An 18,517-nucleotide genomic window follows, 5' to 3' on the forward strand; every position below is an offset into this window, starting at 1 on the left:
TATTAGTCTATTCAGTTCTCTTTAGTATGGCCAATACTGTTTTGCCTTAACTGGGGAAGGGGAAAAAAACTTAGACCCAGGATAAAATGACGATAACTTTGCCTTTCTGTGAACACATTGAGTACCTCCCAATATAGCACCAAAAATAGAATCTTTGCACATTCTTCTCCCTCTTGTTTGCAAATGCCTTTTTTGCCACTTGACATGTTGTCAGAGATAATAAGAAGGTGCCAAAACATTCCTGTTGGACAGTTTGCTGACTTTCCAACTAAGGTGAAAAAAAAAGGACAAAGTGTAGATCATGTATGCAGAAGTCAGTCTCTTTTGGGAGCTCTTGTGTGCATAGAACCTTCAAAACTGGAGCTGATTTTGGAAATCATGAGGTACATCTAACAGGAGCAAATGGCACACATTGTTTTCCTATATTCCTGAACAACAGGAAAGAGTCCAGTATTAGAGGTTTTGGGTTATGGCCTTATTTTTTATGTGGGTTGAAACTGAAGTGTGAAGTGGAGCTCCAGTGGCTTCTTCTGTTAAGCAGCAAATACCAACGTGTGAACACCTAAGAATCTTGTAAGTTGTAGTAGAATATGGGATTTGAAACTTGAAATGAAAGGAGGTTGGGATATGTTTTATTAGTTTTATTTATATCATTTATTTATTAGTTTTATTAATATTATTTATTTATTACATCTGCGCAAGATGTATTAGAACTGTTATAAAGAATCCACAAATAGCAAGACAATAGGAACAGACTAATCTGAGTGATTCTCTTAAGGGAAGACATCTGACATGTTCAGTGTGGTTTACACATAGAGTGCATGTGATATTCAGAGTGATCACAGTGTATTACAGCACATTAGTAAGCTAATTTTTTAAGCTGATTTTTCTCCCTGAATCTTTGCTCTATAAAAATTGCAGTGAACTAATGATACCCAGCCTACAAATATGCAGGGTGTTAGGATCTAGGTGCATAAATGGTATATGATAAGCAATACTATGTTTTGTGGCTTTTAATCATGGACTCAGCTTGCACCTCTGTATTTGCCTCTCACAAACCCTCTGTGCATAGCAGGCAGCTCATGAGGGTTGCCCAAGAAAAGGAAAATCACTGCATGATTTAATAATAACTCTGAAACTATGCAAGGACACATAACATTTCAGAAAATGAAAAGAGTTATTCCTTACTAATGAGAAAAAGTGTGGAGCTAGATCCACCCATGAAAAGGATTCCATAATGTCATTATTTGTGAGGATGGAGAGGCTGAAGCCACAAGGTACCTTCAAGTCTGGTTTTCTGGGCTTACAGGCAAAAACTCCATGATACACTGAGTTAAATACATACTTAAAAATACATTTTTAAGAATTATAAGAAAATCTAGAATAGTGGTGGCTGGAGACAATCTCTGTTGCTTGTCTACTCCAACATTGCAGCTCAGCCCTGGGTCATCTAGAGTGCATTTGCTCATGACTGTCTCCAGTTGGGTTTTGAGTATGGTTGCATAGTCAGGGATGAAATTGGTACCCCAGCTCTGAGGCCCTTTCTCCATCAGTTAATTGACATTTCTGTGGCATTGTTTCTGATGGCATTCTTTAAGGAGAGACTTATTTTTGTGCTTATAGGATTCTTGGGCCTTTGTACATTATGTTAGATTTTACTCAGGACAATGAATATATGTTGTATATCATAGTACAGCCTAAAATATTATTATGAGCTGGTCAAGGATTAGCTACTCTTTGCCTGGAAAGCTAAAATAAGAGCTTTTTGATCTTGGTAAAATGGGAGAAACTGAATGTAGTCCAGGAGAAGCAGCATTCCTTTTGTCGCTGGTCATTCAGAAATTCGTTCTGTGCCAAGTTAGCTGGAGTTTCTAATGGCACACTTTTTGAAAGATTTATGTATGCACAGGAGATTTTTTATTTTTTTAGAAGTGTGGGCACTAAATTTTAAAGGAATATTTTTCTTTTTTATTTATTTTGCTAAGATGTTTTATGTTTGAAAATAATACATGTTTAATGGTGCCTTATCATACAGTGTGCACTTAAAAAATGTGTAAATGTATCACACATGTTAATTATTTTTTATTATAGATGCCTTTAAATACAAGCTAGTGGAAGTCTCCATTTACATACAAGGGCTGCTGGTGGTTTGGTAGTGTCTTTAAGAAGAGAATTATACCTACTGTGAATGAATATGCAACAGGCTCTGCATTACAGTACACACTTAGCTATGCTAATCATTAGGACTGCTTTTTAGGGAGAGGGCTATAAACTTGGTCTTATGGGACTTAGTATTTGCATTACATTTATTTGCAGGAAAAGTACCCTTCCAAAGTGTTACTCATACCATTTTTCATAAAGAACTTGGAAAGTGATAATGTCTTGTTCTTAGACATTATTCTAAGTTTTTATATTGTCTTTTTATTTTTAGACATTAAATATTGTCAACTTCAGAATTGTCAAGAATTCAATGCTTTTTAGTTTTTTAAAATTTTTAAAAATTGTGAATCCATTTGCAATACTGATTTCCAAATAACAAACCATTTAACTTTTCTGTAGTGCCTGTACCAGTGTGTCAGTACAGATGAGATGGCAGCCAGCCCACTTGTGGGAGGCATGAGCTGATCCACAGCCTCCATTACAGTCTTTGTTAAACGAGGATGGCCTGTCTTAGAGTGAGAGAACTCAATGAAAAAAGGCCTAGTTTTAATTAGAAAGATGAATTAATTTATCAGTGTGAATTGAGAGTAATTCTTGAAAAATCAGATAACCTAAAACCCGAGGAAATATGAGAGTCAGGTCTGTACCTTTACACTCAACCCCAAATTTCCTGGTGGTCTTGTCAGAACAGAGCAGGCTGGGAGTGTATTAAAAACCAAAACCTGAAATCTGAACTTTCAGTGAATTTAAGTAGTGATGTCAACATAGAAACAGCAATTCACGTTCCCTGAAATTCCCACCTGGACTCTTTAGCTGGAGATAATGTTGGTAGGAACCAAGGATTACTCCCAACTCACCTCTCACACTTTGTCTTACTCAGTGTTATTCTAGTTCTATAACAGACCATTAATTTTGCTTCTTCATCTGCTCTCTTGGCAGTATGTGACTTCTTACTTTTCAGAGTCCCCTGAAAGCAGAAGTTGGGACTTGGTTTCAGCCTGGCATTCTGGTCAGTTGTAGTTGTACTTCTCACTAACTTGTATTGCTGTGTGTTCCCTCTGTTGTTAACCAGTTAACCAAACCAAATCAGCCTGTCTAAATGCACTGTATGGAAATGAGACCTGAGTTTTGTTTATTTGTGAGTTTGTGCAACTTAGTGTATGTGATACAGATAATTTTTCATTCAAGACAGTGCAGCATATTGGTGCTGATATCATCAGATGACAGTCTTGGTTTGTTTTTTGTTATCTTGAACAGCCTCTGAGTTACACTCGCTTTTGTGCACAAACCAGTCCATTCTCATTCTAATTCTGGGTAATGAAACATATAATCTTCTGTTCTAGTTTTAATAACACAGTTTCAGAGCATGTGTCAATAAGTATCCCCACGAAAACAGCTACTCAATTCCTTATTGGTGTTTTTGATCATTTTTGCTTTTTAATGCAGAAATCTCTGACACGTATTCTCTACCTTGTTGACCCCTGAACTGAATTTGGGTTCTGATGTGGCAGAAAATGCAGAGGTCTCAGGCGAAGGCCTGTCTTCACTGTGAACTTTAAATTGATATGGAGACTGGGACCTCACACCTGATGTCACTGTCCTGGGTAGGGATTATTTTCAACCCTCCCAGCCTTGTTGGTGCAGAGCAGGACAGTGTGTGAGGGCTGTGCTGTGGGAGCACTTGGGTCATTAAAGTGGCTGGAGTGACTGAGAACCTCAGAGAAGAAGGGGCTGAGGTTTTTTTAGTGCAGGGAAGAGAAGGATCTGATAGTGGTCCTAAGTGGTGGTAATAGGGAGGATGTGCCAGATTTTTCTGAGTAATGTATAGCAAAAGGATGTGGTGCAATGATCACAAGTTGTAAATGGGGAAAATATGACTGGACAGAAGGAAAAAAATAATCATAATGAGAGAGATTAGGTGCTGGAACAGATGCCTAGAGAGTTTGTGGGTTCTTCATCTTCAAAGGCTTTAAAGAGTCAGCTGGGAAAGGCCTTGGACTGCCTTATCTAACTTTGAAATTAACCCCTTGAAAAAGAAGGTGGACTGGATGACCCCCAGAGGTCCTTTCCATGCTCAGCTATTTTGTAATTTTATGAAACCAGAGGGAGAGATCTGAGATTTTTCTCCTTGATCTGTAACTTCAGTTCTAAGGATTTTACTCCTTGAAATTGCAACTGTTAACATCGTGTCAGTACATAGTTAGACGAAATAAAAGTGTTCAAATTACCTTGTGTGGGTGGAGGTAATCTGTGCAGCCTTGAACAGCAAATAGTAATTAAACCAGGGTGGTAGCAGAATGTATCCTGTTCTGGAGCTCCTGCTCTCTGCATTGCTCTTTCTTCACTGCCCTGTGTGCAAGTACCAGGGTGGCTTCAGCTGAAGGAAGGCAGGAAGCAAGAGAACCTGTGAGGTGATCATGGTCTGCCAGTTATTGTGGGGATGCTGGTGCTCTACTCAAATGTGTAGTCAAACAAACAAAGGTTAGTAAAGCACACCTGAATTTGGGCATGGCATTGCTAGGAGAACAGTGTTTTCTACATCTATGTGATGCAGATCACATATTTTGCCTTTATTATTTTGGTTTCAGGCTATTTCAGAGTCTGACCCTGAACTTTTCCAGAATATTAGCTGTACAAGGCACTGCAACCCAGGGACATGGTCATTGATGGCTCTTGGGTGTACCTGCCAACACTTGACATTCAGAAAGGGGTAGATTGGCTGATGTGCCTGGTCACTCTCTGCCTTCACAGTCTGGTGCTGTTTGTGGAGCAGGAACTGCAGCCTGAAACCAGAGTTTCTTGGAGGGTCCAGTACTGTTACAGGGGATGTTTCCTTGGCTGCCCAGAGCAGCAGAGACAGTGTTTGAACTGAGAGCTGTATTTACAGCCCCACTGGTTCCGCCCTGCCATGCCCAGGAGCAGCTTCTCTCCTGTGCACAAGTCTCATTCCCTCCCTCACTGCCTGTCTGAACTCTGCCTCACCCACCCGTGGTGTCTCACCATGGCCACGTGTGTGTGTTGTGCTGGCTGCTGTCATGGACTTCTCACAGGTCGTGGACAAGCTGGGCCATGGACTCTGCTTAACTCATGAGATTGCTTCAGTGGCTCTGCTGTCACATGGTGGTGACAGCAGCAGAGGCAGGAAATGCCTTTGGCTCCTTCTGGTGCAGCCAGTCCTGCTCAGTAGCTGCCTCCTTGCTGGCTCTGTCAGAGCAACTGAAAGACAGAAAAAGCAGCTGAAGTGGAGGAAGGCTCATAAAAACAGTACTCTGCTCCCAACTAGAAAAGGAAAATATGTCTATGAAATATGTTTGGAATCTTGAGTTTCAAGTCGAGGTGAACTGTTATTCATGTCACAAAACCAGCAACTTTTTCTATTGGTCTCAAAAGACTAATGCTGGTGGGTGTAAACCCAGAATGTCCCTGTCATCTGCAGAAGAGGTGTGCTTAGCCCAAAGGTTGTGTCTATCAGCTGTCTGCTCCCAAGAAATCCATGAGTACACTTCAGACTTTATGGCTGTTAACTATCACCTTTGTTGGGTAGTAAAATTGCTTACAGAGCAAACCTTGCCTCTACTTTCACATGATTAATAGGATAGAGGTAACTTGCTCATAGCAGACTTTAACAGAACACTGGGAACACTCTACTGATGTTAAATGCGTTGGAAGGTGGCACCCTAAAAAGCAGTACTTGCTCTTGACAGCTGGAAAATTTATTTCCACAGATGTGTAATGAGGAGGAATAATTTCAAAAGTAGAAGATTAATTTCAAATTGAGCTATTTTCCTTCAAATGGACTAATATTTCTTTCTCATGAGTGAAGGCAGACATGGAGGAAATTTCATATATGGACAGAGAATATGTGAAGTTACAGAAAGTATTTCTTACAAGAGGACAGAGACTACTGTAGCAGGAGCCACTGAGTAGTTGCTGTTGGGATCTACAGCAAAATTGAGCAATAACAGATAAAACTGACTCAGGAGAACTTCTGAATCGAATTAATAATCAGTTATGATATCAACTGCTCCTTTGACCTGTGGTTGATCTTGAAAGCTATGCCTGATGGCCTTAAAGACTCTTGCAATGTATTCTCACCTCTTTTCAGTACATACAGCTCTTTCCCTATTCTTTTAAAGAGAATAATTTGCATTGCTGCAGATTTCAGCTATCCAACGAGGGCAGAAAAGTGGTGATCTGTTGAAGTCATAACCTTATCCTTCAGCTAGGCTGGACTTTGGAATGTAATATTGAAGCCACAAGTCTCTTGCTTGCTAAAATGTATTGCTATTGTCCTTCTGTGACATCTTCAGAATGTGTTTTGTAAAGTCAGGCTGACACATTGTGCTGGTTAAAACAACATATAAAGGATTAATTTTCTGGTTTATGTGTCTTTCTTTGTGTGTGTCTGTGATGGATGCACAAGAGTGTCCCAAGTGCACTCTGAATACTAAGTCATTCATAAATGCTGTTGATGAGTGTTCATCTTTTAGGCTGGCAAATGATTCCCTTGCTCTCACTGCCCTTCTCCAGAGCTTCTCAGCCCTGGAGTTATGCAAAAGAAATGGTGGAACAGTGGTGGGGCTCCTCTCCCTGCTCTCTGGCATCAGGTGTATTCACTGTATGAGAAATAGATGTGGTGCCATTCTGATCCATCACCCTGAAATTCCTATACAGAGAGACACTCAGGGTGGAATTTAGAAAGAAATGTATTGGGTAGAATACAAAAAAAGCTAACGAAACCCAACAAAGAACGACCATCTAAAACCCCAAGAAATAGAAGATCGAAAAATGCTTTCTGTCAGATCAACACTACTCTGTTCATCCAGTGATTTTTGCCACCAACTTTAACTTTCATTGTTTTGCAGTTTCCAGGCTCTAGGAAATCATGAGCTTTTTCTAATACTCAAGCTAATTTTCCATGTCTTTATTTTTTTTCTTCATCAAAATCAACATTGACTCACCAAATGTGATTATATAATCTCTGGTTTTTTCTTTCCCATTTTTGATGTGGTATTTCCTCACTTCTTTTCCCAGAACTATGTTTATTATATCCACCAAGAAGTCCACAGGCAACATAATTACACCAGTCTTTGTGTACTATGCTGTTGCAAGGACCTATGTCCCATTGCTTCTGTAGTTTTGGCAGTCAATAAATATTTAAAACCTACCCCCTATTGGTTAAAAACCTTTTGAGAGCTTCTAGAAAATTCAGGCTGATTTCAGTGGCTTTTTATACAACACTTAAAAAACCCTTCTTGGCGTTTTCTGGTTTTGTCCTTAGATCACATACTTCCAGAATTATCAATTTCAAAAGAACCTGAGAAATAAAAAACCCAAGCTTGCACCAGTGCTGTCTTCCTTTTGTTCCCTGCTGGTGCTGAGCTCCAAAAATGGATGCACTGGAGGAGTTTTGCTTAATCCATTTCTTAACTGAAATTATTGATGAATGTTTAATGGTTTGGGCTGGGGAAGAGCAGTGTGGCAGCTCTAGGTTAGCCCTGCAGACCAGGCCCTTCAGGATGCCCATGGACAGTTCATTTTTGCTCTGCTCCTGAAGCTCATTAGGAGAGTGAAAGACCTGTTTTGGGATAAGGGACTGAAAAAGACTTGGCTTGTTCAGCATTGGAGGGGAAAACCAGAGACAATATGAATACCTGAGGGAATAAAAATGGGACAAGGAAAAGAACTACTGAGCTAAAGGGCAGTATTTGCTTATGGAAATAAATGGGTCTAAACTGACTGGAAATCAGGTTTTTATTTTTATGAGGTTCTGGAACAGCCTGAAAATGAAGTAGTGAGTTCAGAAAAAGAACAGCAGCTTTTAAGGTGGAGCTCAATACTTTTATGAAAAGAATTATATAACATGGTGCCTACAGACTGCATCTGATGACTCAGGAGATCCCTTCCAGTCCTATGTTCCTAAATTTTCCTGAGCAATTCAAGTATAAGAAGAAAATGTCAATTTTAAACAATTTGTAACTGGCCTCAGCTTGAGTACAATTCAATGGTATGAAGAAAAGGCACTTTTTATGCTTAAGGGCATTCTGCCTTCTGAGTTTCAAAAACCTGTGGCAACCATGGTAGCCTGTCAAAATGGTTGCAAGAATCTTTTAAAATAGAGGGTTTTAGACATTATAAATCTTGGACTGGCCAATAACAATAATGGCCAATAACAGGGTTTTTAAAAAACTTTCTAAATCCTTCCCCCTTAACCTACAGGAGGAGGAAGAAGAAGCTCCATTTTCATCAGTTGTAGAGGGAATGATTGGTATAATCCTGTCAAGGGAAAATTGGTATAATCCTTGTCAAGGGAAAATTACTGTGCTGCTCTGGATTAATTGTGGCCTGAGACTGGTCTGTAGCAATCCCAGGTCTGACCTACACAAGCATTGTGGAGACTGCACAAGAAGTTTTAAGAAATGTTCTTCATTAATTTGTTGGTAAAACACTTCCTATATTTTCCAGAGAAATTTTGCTACATTTACCAGGTCTGGAGCACTGTTTCAGTAACTAAATTCTCCATGCCCATTACTCAGACTTCCTTTATCAACACAGCTATCTTGTTACTGATTGGAAATGCTGTAGCACTCTGGAGTAGGACCAAATAAACTGGGGGGTGATAAGATGTGTATCAAACCATGTTCTTGTTTGTAAGCTTTTCCTTCAGCATTTGGGATTTTCTTGTGCATTAGGCTTACTAGAAACTCTTGCTCTGGCCTAGATTAATCCCTAAAAACAGAACACAAATTACTTTATACTTGTGGATTAAGAGTCAGTTAATGAGGGCAGTTGGTATTGCCTCTCCAGTTTGGCTGAGTTTCTTATGACCCAAAAGCCTCTCCAAGATTGCAGCTCTCACCTGCAAAAACCTATCTGGGAAATGACTAATCAGTGCATTTTTTTCCTGGCCTAATTGTATTTCTCATGAATCAGCTAAACCCACGGTGGGACTTCGGCAGCTATTTCTGGGTCCCTGAAGGGAGGTGGGGATTGCAGGAAGTTTGCAGCATTGCTCTGCTACTGCAATCAAATTTATCAGTGTCAATGGTTTCCAGGCTCTTAGGCTGAGCATTAAAACCAGTAGTTGCAAGTAGGACATTTTTCAGCAAAACTTTTTTTTTCCTGGAAAGAAAGTGGCTTTTCATTAAATACCATTTTGGACATGGAAGAAGAACTTTTGTTGGGACATCTATTTTTTTACTTAAAATCTGAAAACATGCAAATGTTCTCAATTCTGATAATCAAGAACATGTTTTATACAGACCCCTTTCCCAAATTTAATGAAATTTTTTTGTTGCTGATTAAAACTTGCCATGAAATAAAAAATATGGCTTCCCAGCTGCCCTTGCTCTATACTGTTTGGGTTTCCACAGGTGGAGTTTGTCTGTGGGAATTTTGAATCACTTACATCTGCAATAAATAGGGTAAAAAGCACTTGTAATATTTGCTGAGTGTCTCTCCCTCACCATTAGTCAACGCTTACACAGTCGCATTTCAAAAAACCCCCAATAGAAATGTAATATTTCTGTTGTTCTGTAGTTTAGCACTGACATTTCCTGCTGTGAAAAGGTTATCATTTTTTTTCCTGGTATGTTTCTATGTGAAGAATATTCCAATTTTCAGCTAAAATGCACTGAAAAAACTCCAGCTTTTCTTTTAACATCCATTACTAAGCATTCAAATTCTCCAAAGTGCAGGATGATGCTTTATGCTGGTAATGACTGACTGACCTTTCTATTAACACCACTTCGAAGGCAGTTTAGTGGCTTACCTCTTTACCAAAATTAATAAATTCAGGGTTCCATTAATGACTATTTTGATTCATAGTTCTGCTTTAAAATATAATTATATGTTACTCATAATATTGCTCATACTCCTATGTATTCTGCCTCTTCATTCTAAAGCTGGCCTGTGATGTAGCTGCATTTCCATTTTCTTTTATCCCTAAAGCCACATCTTGAAATCACTGGGGCCACATCATGGCAGCAGAGCAGGATTTGGCACTGCCTCGTCTGAGAATCTCATCTCTCCACACATTGTTCTTATTGTAGCTGGAAAACATATGTCCCATTACTTCTGTTGTGGAAATATCAAGTAAGATGTAGAACGTCAACTGCAGTTGTTCACAGAGAGCATAAAGGCGGGGGAAGCCTCTGGAATAAGTGCTGGGAGCTCAGGAAGAGCTCCAGATCACTTACCATGCCAAATGATGGGAAATTCTGAGACCAAAATCATGGTAGGTATTGTTTGCTTACTGGTACAGAACTTTGTATTTTCTAAAATGGTGAGATTTATGTCACTTTTTCTGTTTAGAAGCCTGTTGTTTGAGAACGTAATGAATATCTTTCCTTTTTTTTTTTCCGTCAGCAAGCAAAGCTCATATTGAGCTTTCAGGTAGGCAAGAAGGTAGTTATGCACTTAAATGTAATAAGTATTTTTATGTGAGTAGAACCAGGATGATAGGAAATTCTAATTCTGCTGCAGCTACTTAACTAAATAATTTCTCTCAGGCTTTTCTTCACACAACTAAACTGAAGCAGCCATGAGTCAGCACTGCATGCTGAATGACTCAGCAGTTTATCTGATTACAGGTATTTGAGTATGACTAGTACAAAAAAAAAGGCAAAAAAGGGCAGAAGAAATGAAGGTATATGACTCCATCGTTAGTACTTCTTTTGTCAGTGCAGGCAGAATGTTGTCTTTAAGTTCAGTGCATTCACTAAAAACTGCAAGGACCCCAGGTATTTGGGTGTTTTTTAATCCTTGTGTCTTGAGGTTCCAGCACTTCTATCTTGAGATGTGTTCATGGTAGACGGTATTTTGTGTCTGCAGACTGGATGTGGCCTAGTTGGAAGTTGGAAACTAATTTCATTACTAATTTCATGTATTTTAATCACTGTTTCCAACAAAGACATGATTTATTTTAGATATACCCAAGTATTTTTTATTTAAAGTTACTTCTCATCAGCAGGCTAAACCAATGATGCTGATCCGTGGTACCTCTCGCTATTGCTCTGTCCATGATTATGATATTTGGCATCCAGCATCACGAACACTTGCCCGGTGCCACAACAAAGGCCAACTGCATTAATCTGTTACACAACAGAGTTTTGTTTAAGTCCACGCATTTTCATTTTAAAGGTCACATTATGACATCAAAGATCAATAAATGGGTAATGTGCTATATTTGTGTGGTGAGTAAAGAGCAGATTAAGAACTGCTATAAAAGGCAATTGTACTTTTTTCAATGGTTACAGCTTTGCATTTTGACTTTTATTTATGCAATTGCCATATTCCCATGACTGCGTCATAAACGAGTTGGGAAATTCAATAGTGTATCCTGGCCAGGTAAATAAATGGGAACAAAACATGGTAATGGCTTTCACATTTTGTATCCTATGTGTTTTATCTCAGATAAATAGACTCAATAAATGTTACAGTATATGCACTTGTGCCACAAATATTGCATTTGATTCCTAATGGGTCATAAAATGCCTTTTGCAAACCTTCAAAAACTTGTCAGCCTGTTATATGGAAAATATATTTCAGTACTAAATTTACTTTACACTATTTGCCCTACTGAACTTGCTCTTGTCTTATGCTTCTGAACTATGTAGATAGTAAAATTTATGTTTGGGTTTGATCTGCCTCTTGGTTACAAAGATCTTAATTCCACTGAAGTGGTACAAGCTGGAGTCTTTACATCCTGTTGCGTTTTAATGTGTTCAATATTATAGTAACATAAGAATAATAATATCAAAACCTATTATAAGCTACATGAATTTTACTATTGGAACATATAAACCAAAAGTAATTTACAATATTGCATCAGAGTAAGTCTAAATTATGTTACAGAGGGCTGCATTATATAGAATGAATCCTCTGTTGTGTTTAACATTTGACCTTGTGGGATATGACTCATGGCATAAACGCAAATGATGATGGGGAAATAGAGGATAGATGCAGCATCAGCTATAGTCTTGTGACTTCTGATCACTTGAAGGAAAATTCAATGAAAATTTAGTGTTAGTATGGTGGTAATCTCTAACTAAGGTTGGTTTTGATGAGTTTTGTGACCATCAACACATTTAATGCATTAATGGTTAAGTCAACTTGGGAAGTTACAGAAAAGCTGAAAATCTAAATTTGTAAAGTAATATTCCATAACTGGTAACTTTAGAATAAGCTTGTTTCATCTGAGACCAGAATTTTATAAACGTTGTTCATGAAAATTGAAGAGCTATTTATTTTAAGTAGAATATGGCATATATTGATAGAGCCAAATGTAGCTACATCTAGATGGTGGTATTTGTTCCACATTTATGTTAGTATTAGGATGATGCAGTCCCAGATGATTCCATTTATGCATAGTGGGAAGTTACTCTAAGTTACAGAGACAAGGCTAATATACAATTTCTCTTAGGCAGTACCAGAATAACCAGGGAATGGCTGCAAGATGTCAGTAAATCTGGGCCACAGAATATTAAAAGTGTAGAATCTGAGTTAATGAAGATCCATCATGTTCACATTATTACATATGTGTTACTGAGGATTCTGTGTGTGTTATTTCTGTGGTCTTTGAACCATTTCTGGTCATCATAAATCTTTGAGGTAAAGAAAATGGATGGTTCAAATGGCAGCATAGTGAAGAGGAGCTAAAGCCTTCAGCTCTGCTCTATCCACAGTTCCAGGAAACTCCAAGGAAGTTTTCTTTAACTTTTATTAGTTTGTAGAAAGTTATTTGATGTTCAGGGTGTGTTGACCCTAATATTGTCACTTAGGTAAATATTTGTCAAAAAAGTGGAATGATGGCCACTCAACTGTCCCTTAGACCTGGTGTTCCTTCAGGGAACGATTAGGAGCCCATCCACTTCCAGCCAAATCTTTCAAAGACTTCCCATCAAATGAGATGGGATTCAGCCAGACCTTTTGGCTGAAATATTTAAGTGTGCTCTTCAAGCAGTAAATTTCAAAACATGACAGGAGAATTAAGTAGAAAAAGGAATATACTTGGGCAAATAAATGTATTCACATTCAAATTAAATTTTTGATCAGAATATTAAAGCCTAAATGAGTTAATTATACTGGTAAATCAGCTCAGGTGTCCAAAAGACAAAATCAGTTAAGCAAATAAATTAAAACATTTAAAAAGATCCACAAGCAAACACTGACAACTGAGCTTACCTTGAACCTGTTCACCCCTGCTCTACTCCCCAGGAGCTCTCCAAAGAAGGTTTGCAAGGCAACTGCCATCACTATTGCTGCACAGCAGGATGGAGATTGATTGGACTGGCTGTTCCAGATGTGATCTGTTCCACCACACAAGAGTAATTTGTTTAAATCCTGTCAGAAGTTCACCACTTTAATAAGAGGGATATTCGTGTAATCTGCAATAATAGTAATTAAAGATTTAAGTGTTGCTCACTTTTGTGTGTCTTACATACATATTCAGAAATAATTTATGTACAAAAAAGTGTCTTGAACTGACTCTCCTGAGGCCAGTGATGTATGTGCCATTCCTTTAGTGAGGTCAAGACTTGGTAAGAGAGAATTATTAAAATGAGAATTAAAATGTGAATTGTAGGGAGACTTGTGTTCACTCCAGAGATAATGTGATAATGCTGCTCCATCAAAGGAGGAGTAAAATGATCCTCAGAGATGCTGATATTTGTCTAAAAACTGGAATAACTCTTTTTCCTGTTTAAAATTAAAGAGTTAGAAAAGCTGTGTTGCTTTTTCTTTGGGAAACAAATAGATATCTCAGCTGAGTTGATCTTTTCCTGCATGTGGTGCTCCCCAAAATATGATGCATGTATGTCGGGGTGGATGCAGCCTGGGATAGAGGGAGGTCTTGCCCAAGCTGTTCATGAGCAAGCACAAACCCTCTTCATGGTGTGACAGATCTTTTGTTGTAGCAGCAATGCACTGGACATGCTTTATGTACTTAACTAGTCCTGAAAAAGTCAGTGACTCAAAGTCTTTTGTGTAGAATGCTCTGACTAGAAGAGTTTATGACGTGTATAATGTCTCATGCTCTGCACTTCCTAACTACCAGATTGACTTTTGCAGCTCAAATAAAATCTGACATGCTGGGTCCTCTGACACAGCAGCAGCTGAACAGCTCTCCAGGGCTGAGGCCAATGGGTTCCCACCTTTGTGTAGCTTAAAATGCTTCATGCACTGGGAGGTCAGGGAACATGAGGTTTTAAAAAGCAAGCGTAGAAGCCTGTTCAGTTTGATTACTTTGATTGTACTTTCTTCTCCTGTTTTAATAGGCAGAATATAGGCTGTTGTCTTGAATCCTCTGACCTAATGTTCAAGGAATTTGTTGTTTCCAGTCATTAATAAGGGCCTTTATTTGAGGTGATAGAACCATTGCTGCTTTAGCTCTGTAAACATTTGTGACATCTTCTTAGACAGAGTTAGCAGCTATAATTTCTAAGTCATTAATCACCTTCTCCAAGACCTGTATTTCTCTGGGCTTGTATTTTTTTTTTTAATATAGGCTGTTCTGAGACTTTTGAAGTTTTCCTTATTATATTGCTAGACTTTTATCCAGAATTTGTGAAAAGCCTCTTTCAGACTTGTTGCTATAGCTCATAGATTCAAACTGCATATATTGCACTTGAGATAGATGTGGATAGAGAAATTTCAAGTGTCATATTCCATTACAGTCTGAAATTTCATGAAAGCTAAAGCACATTGTAAAATTACATTGTCTCTCCCATCATTTAGTTTAAAGAAAGAAAGAGCTCACAAAAATGTCAAAACTTAGTAAACTCAATATTAAATATAATAAGCTTTTGATTTTGGTACTGCCAGAATCACTGGCTGATGAAAATGTTATTTAAAACCTTCACAGGATATTTCTCCTATTTTCTAGCTTGGGTTTTTCCAAGAATTGTTCATATTCCTGGACAATTTGTTGTTAATTCAATGCTGTCATATAGCAAAAATAGCCATTCAATGTATTTAGCTCTCTAATGTACTTCAGACATCAATCACAAACCTTTGCAGGCTTCAGTCTGCTAGGCTGAGCCTAAGTTCATTTAGTTTTCTTGTGGAAGATAAGCTCTGCCTTTCCCATTCATCTTAGTAATGATTTTCTGTGCTTGATCCAGTTTGTGTTCATTTTTCTCCAATGGGGGTTGCTGAGGCTGTGCATAACTCTGGGACAGACAGGAGTGATTCCAGGGTTTTGGACAGTGGCAAAATAGAAATCTTTCATCTGCCATCCCATAAGCTTGAATCCCAGACTCACTGAGTTATTGAAATTGGAAGAGACATCTAGAGAAATTATACTGCAACCCCCCTGCTCAAAGCAGGGGCAGGGCATCACTCAGTTGAGTGTCACTTAGTTCAGTGTGTCAGTTTAATACCCAGGATTGGTCAAAAAAAATATTGGATATTGACAAAAATCAGGAAAAAATAAAAACAAACCAGAACAGTTCAGTGTGTCAGTTTAATACCCAAAAAAAATATTGGATATTGACAAAAATCAGGAAAAATAGAAACAAACCAGAAAGCATTATAAAGTTGCTGCATGTTATGCTGTTTAATCCATAACACTGTAGATAAATTTTTGGTTCTGTGCCTCAAAGGAAATGCAGTAGAATTCCAGAAGATGGAAAATTGTGGAAACAGCATTCCAAATCAAAGGAGTGATGCTGCATCCTCTTGGATAATGAATGAAGAGTGGGACTTCTTAGCCTGTAAATGAAGGATATGATAGATATCCATGACATCAGAGTTGCATGGAAAAAGTGAGGAGGAAATTGCTCACAGTGTCTCCCAGCAAAATGTGGGGCATGAAATGAACGCAGCATCAGGCAGGTTCAGAACAGCAAAAGAAGGTGCTCCTCTAGAGCCATGGGATTCACCTGTGGAGCTCTCTGCCACAGGATTCTGCGGAAAGCAAAAGTTTTCATGAATTTAAAAGCAATTAGAAAAGTTTATAAAAGAAAAATAAATCAACAGCTATTACTTAAGAGACACAATATTTTGCTTAGTAATCTGGAAAAGTATTCTGGGGGAAATACCATTCCCTGCTAGAGTTGTTCTTTGCTGTCTTTGTGTGATAGTGTGCACAGCTTTTATAAGCTTTGGTTTTTAATTTAGAATGAAGTTAAATTTTAAAATCTTGAAATCCCGTGTAAATATTTTTTCTCCTTAGAGGTCTAATTTCTAGAGACCAGTCACTTTGGAAAGTTCTATTGAAGAACACTGGTTTTATGTAATGCAAGAGTATAATGGGCCTGATACTTGTTCCCTTTTACCACTATTATTTTATTGAGTTAATGAGGGTACCTTTAATTTAGAGGGGAAAATAAGACAGTATTATCTCTTAAGAGGGTGAAATTACAAAGACATCAGTAGGCACAAGAAATGTATATTTCCTCCAAAAGATACATGTTTTCTGAGATGTTTCAATTAGTTCACATCTGTGTCCTCTATAAGAAATAGGAAAATTGTACATGCATTTAATGCTCTGAGTTGGCCTGAAAAAAACAGAATAAAAGCTAATTATGTTAATGGCTGAGGGCTAAAATCTCCTTCACTTGAGTGTGTCTTCATGGCTGCTACAAAGGATTAATATTGTAATATTTAATGACCACCCAGAAGTCAGACTTGCCAAGAGTGAGGACTGAATATTTTCATTAATTGCCCAGTGGTCAATTAATGAAGATACGCCCCTGGTCACTCAGTCTCTTCACAGCAAGAGTTCACTCGAGTCTGTTCTGGGATGGGGCAGGAGCCACAGCCTCATTCACTCTGCAGCAGCTCCTCTTGTCATCCTCCTGCTGGTGACTTTGTATCTGACCTCACAGGAGGGAGATTTTGGCAGTGTTTATGTCTTGTACTTTGATAAATATAGTGCAGTAATGTCTTCAGCTTCTTAATAATCTTGTAGGACAGAAGAACATTTTTTTGCCTAAACCCAGTTAGTACAATCTGATCCTCCTGCTCTTTCCCAAAGACATGTCCTACTCAACTGTTCTTGCACTTATCAAGCTAAGTAAATATCTCTGTTTAGAGATAATAATTCTGAAAGTTTGCCTTTAAAGCTAATGGAAATAATTTTTGATTTTGTTTTGTTAAAAAAAAAAAATAAACAGGGAAACCACAAAATTTTTCAATCAAAAGATTTTGGTTTAGAATCTCAAGTTTTGAATTTGGAATTGCTTCCAGGGTGTCTCATTTTGCTATAGTCTTTTCAGAGTTACGTTTCAGTTTTCCTGCCATGGAAGTGCAAGACTCAAACTACATGTCTGTTCTAGAACCCTAATACAGTTTAAAGCCCTCTGTGTATTTCGCAATGATTTTTTTTTCTATTTTAATGAATCAGCATTTTATCAGGAAAAGCCAACACTTTGTGGAAAACTTTTTTTTTTTAAGTAGGAAACAAAAAAATACTCATTTTAAAACCAGATGTAGCCATCCAGTCTATAGAAGGACAGAAGAAGGAAATATTTTGCTTCCATTTTAGAGATTTTAATGTCACCTTTTGACTTAGGCAGATTAGTTCTTACCAAGCTAATTTGTGATTCTTAGGGTCGGTGTTTCCTGTAGCTTGTCAGATCATACCATTGTAGTATTACATCTCACAGTGAGCAGGAGTCTGTTCCCTAATTCCTGTTTTCCCTGTTTTCTGTTAACCTGCATCACCAATGGGATTGTCCAGAGCCAGCCCAGCAGCTTCTCCTGAGCCATCTTTGCTTGTTTCCTGCTGAGGGTCTTATAATGGCTTTTCACTGTTTGCCTGTTCCAGCAATTATTTCCTGGTTTCTAGCCAAACAGTGATTCACCCAGCGTATAAAGGTTTCATTCCACTTCTTTTTTCAGTTTCCAACTTTCTGGTGTTTTCCTGCAATTTCAGTTCCAGAAGACATACTACCTTTTTTCTTCCCTTTTAACCTCCTACTTCATTCAATTTACCATCATTTGTCTACTCCACCTCTTCCTTTCATGCTGTTAGAACAGAGCTGTGCTGCAGAGTTCAGAGGCTGCAGCAGCTTGCATTTAATTCTTCTGTGCTCTTGAAGATTTTTCACATTCATCATGGAGTTTTAAGTTTCACATATTCTCTTCTGTATGGAAAAGACATTGCAGCAGAAGACTTTCTTTTGATGCATGGTCTTAGCTGTGCAGAAGAACACAAAGAACAGCTCAGCTTTGCAAGGTCTCTTTTATGACACTTCATGCCCAGCAATGAGGGCTGGAGCTGGTGATCATAAGGAACAATACTGCACACTTTTTTTCCTTCTCTCCTTTGTTTTAAGAAGGAGGACTCCACTCACATGCAAATAGCAGCTGTTTGCAAGTGAAAAACAATGAATTATGGGGCTGTTCTGTTCAG

Source organism: Passer montanus, unplaced genomic scaffold (genome assembly GCF_014805655.1).
Source record: "Passer montanus isolate IOZ18808 unplaced genomic scaffold, ASM1480565v1 scaffold45, whole genome shotgun sequence".
NCBI classification, from domain to species: domain Eukaryota; kingdom Metazoa; phylum Chordata; class Aves; order Passeriformes; family Passeridae; genus Passer; species Passer montanus.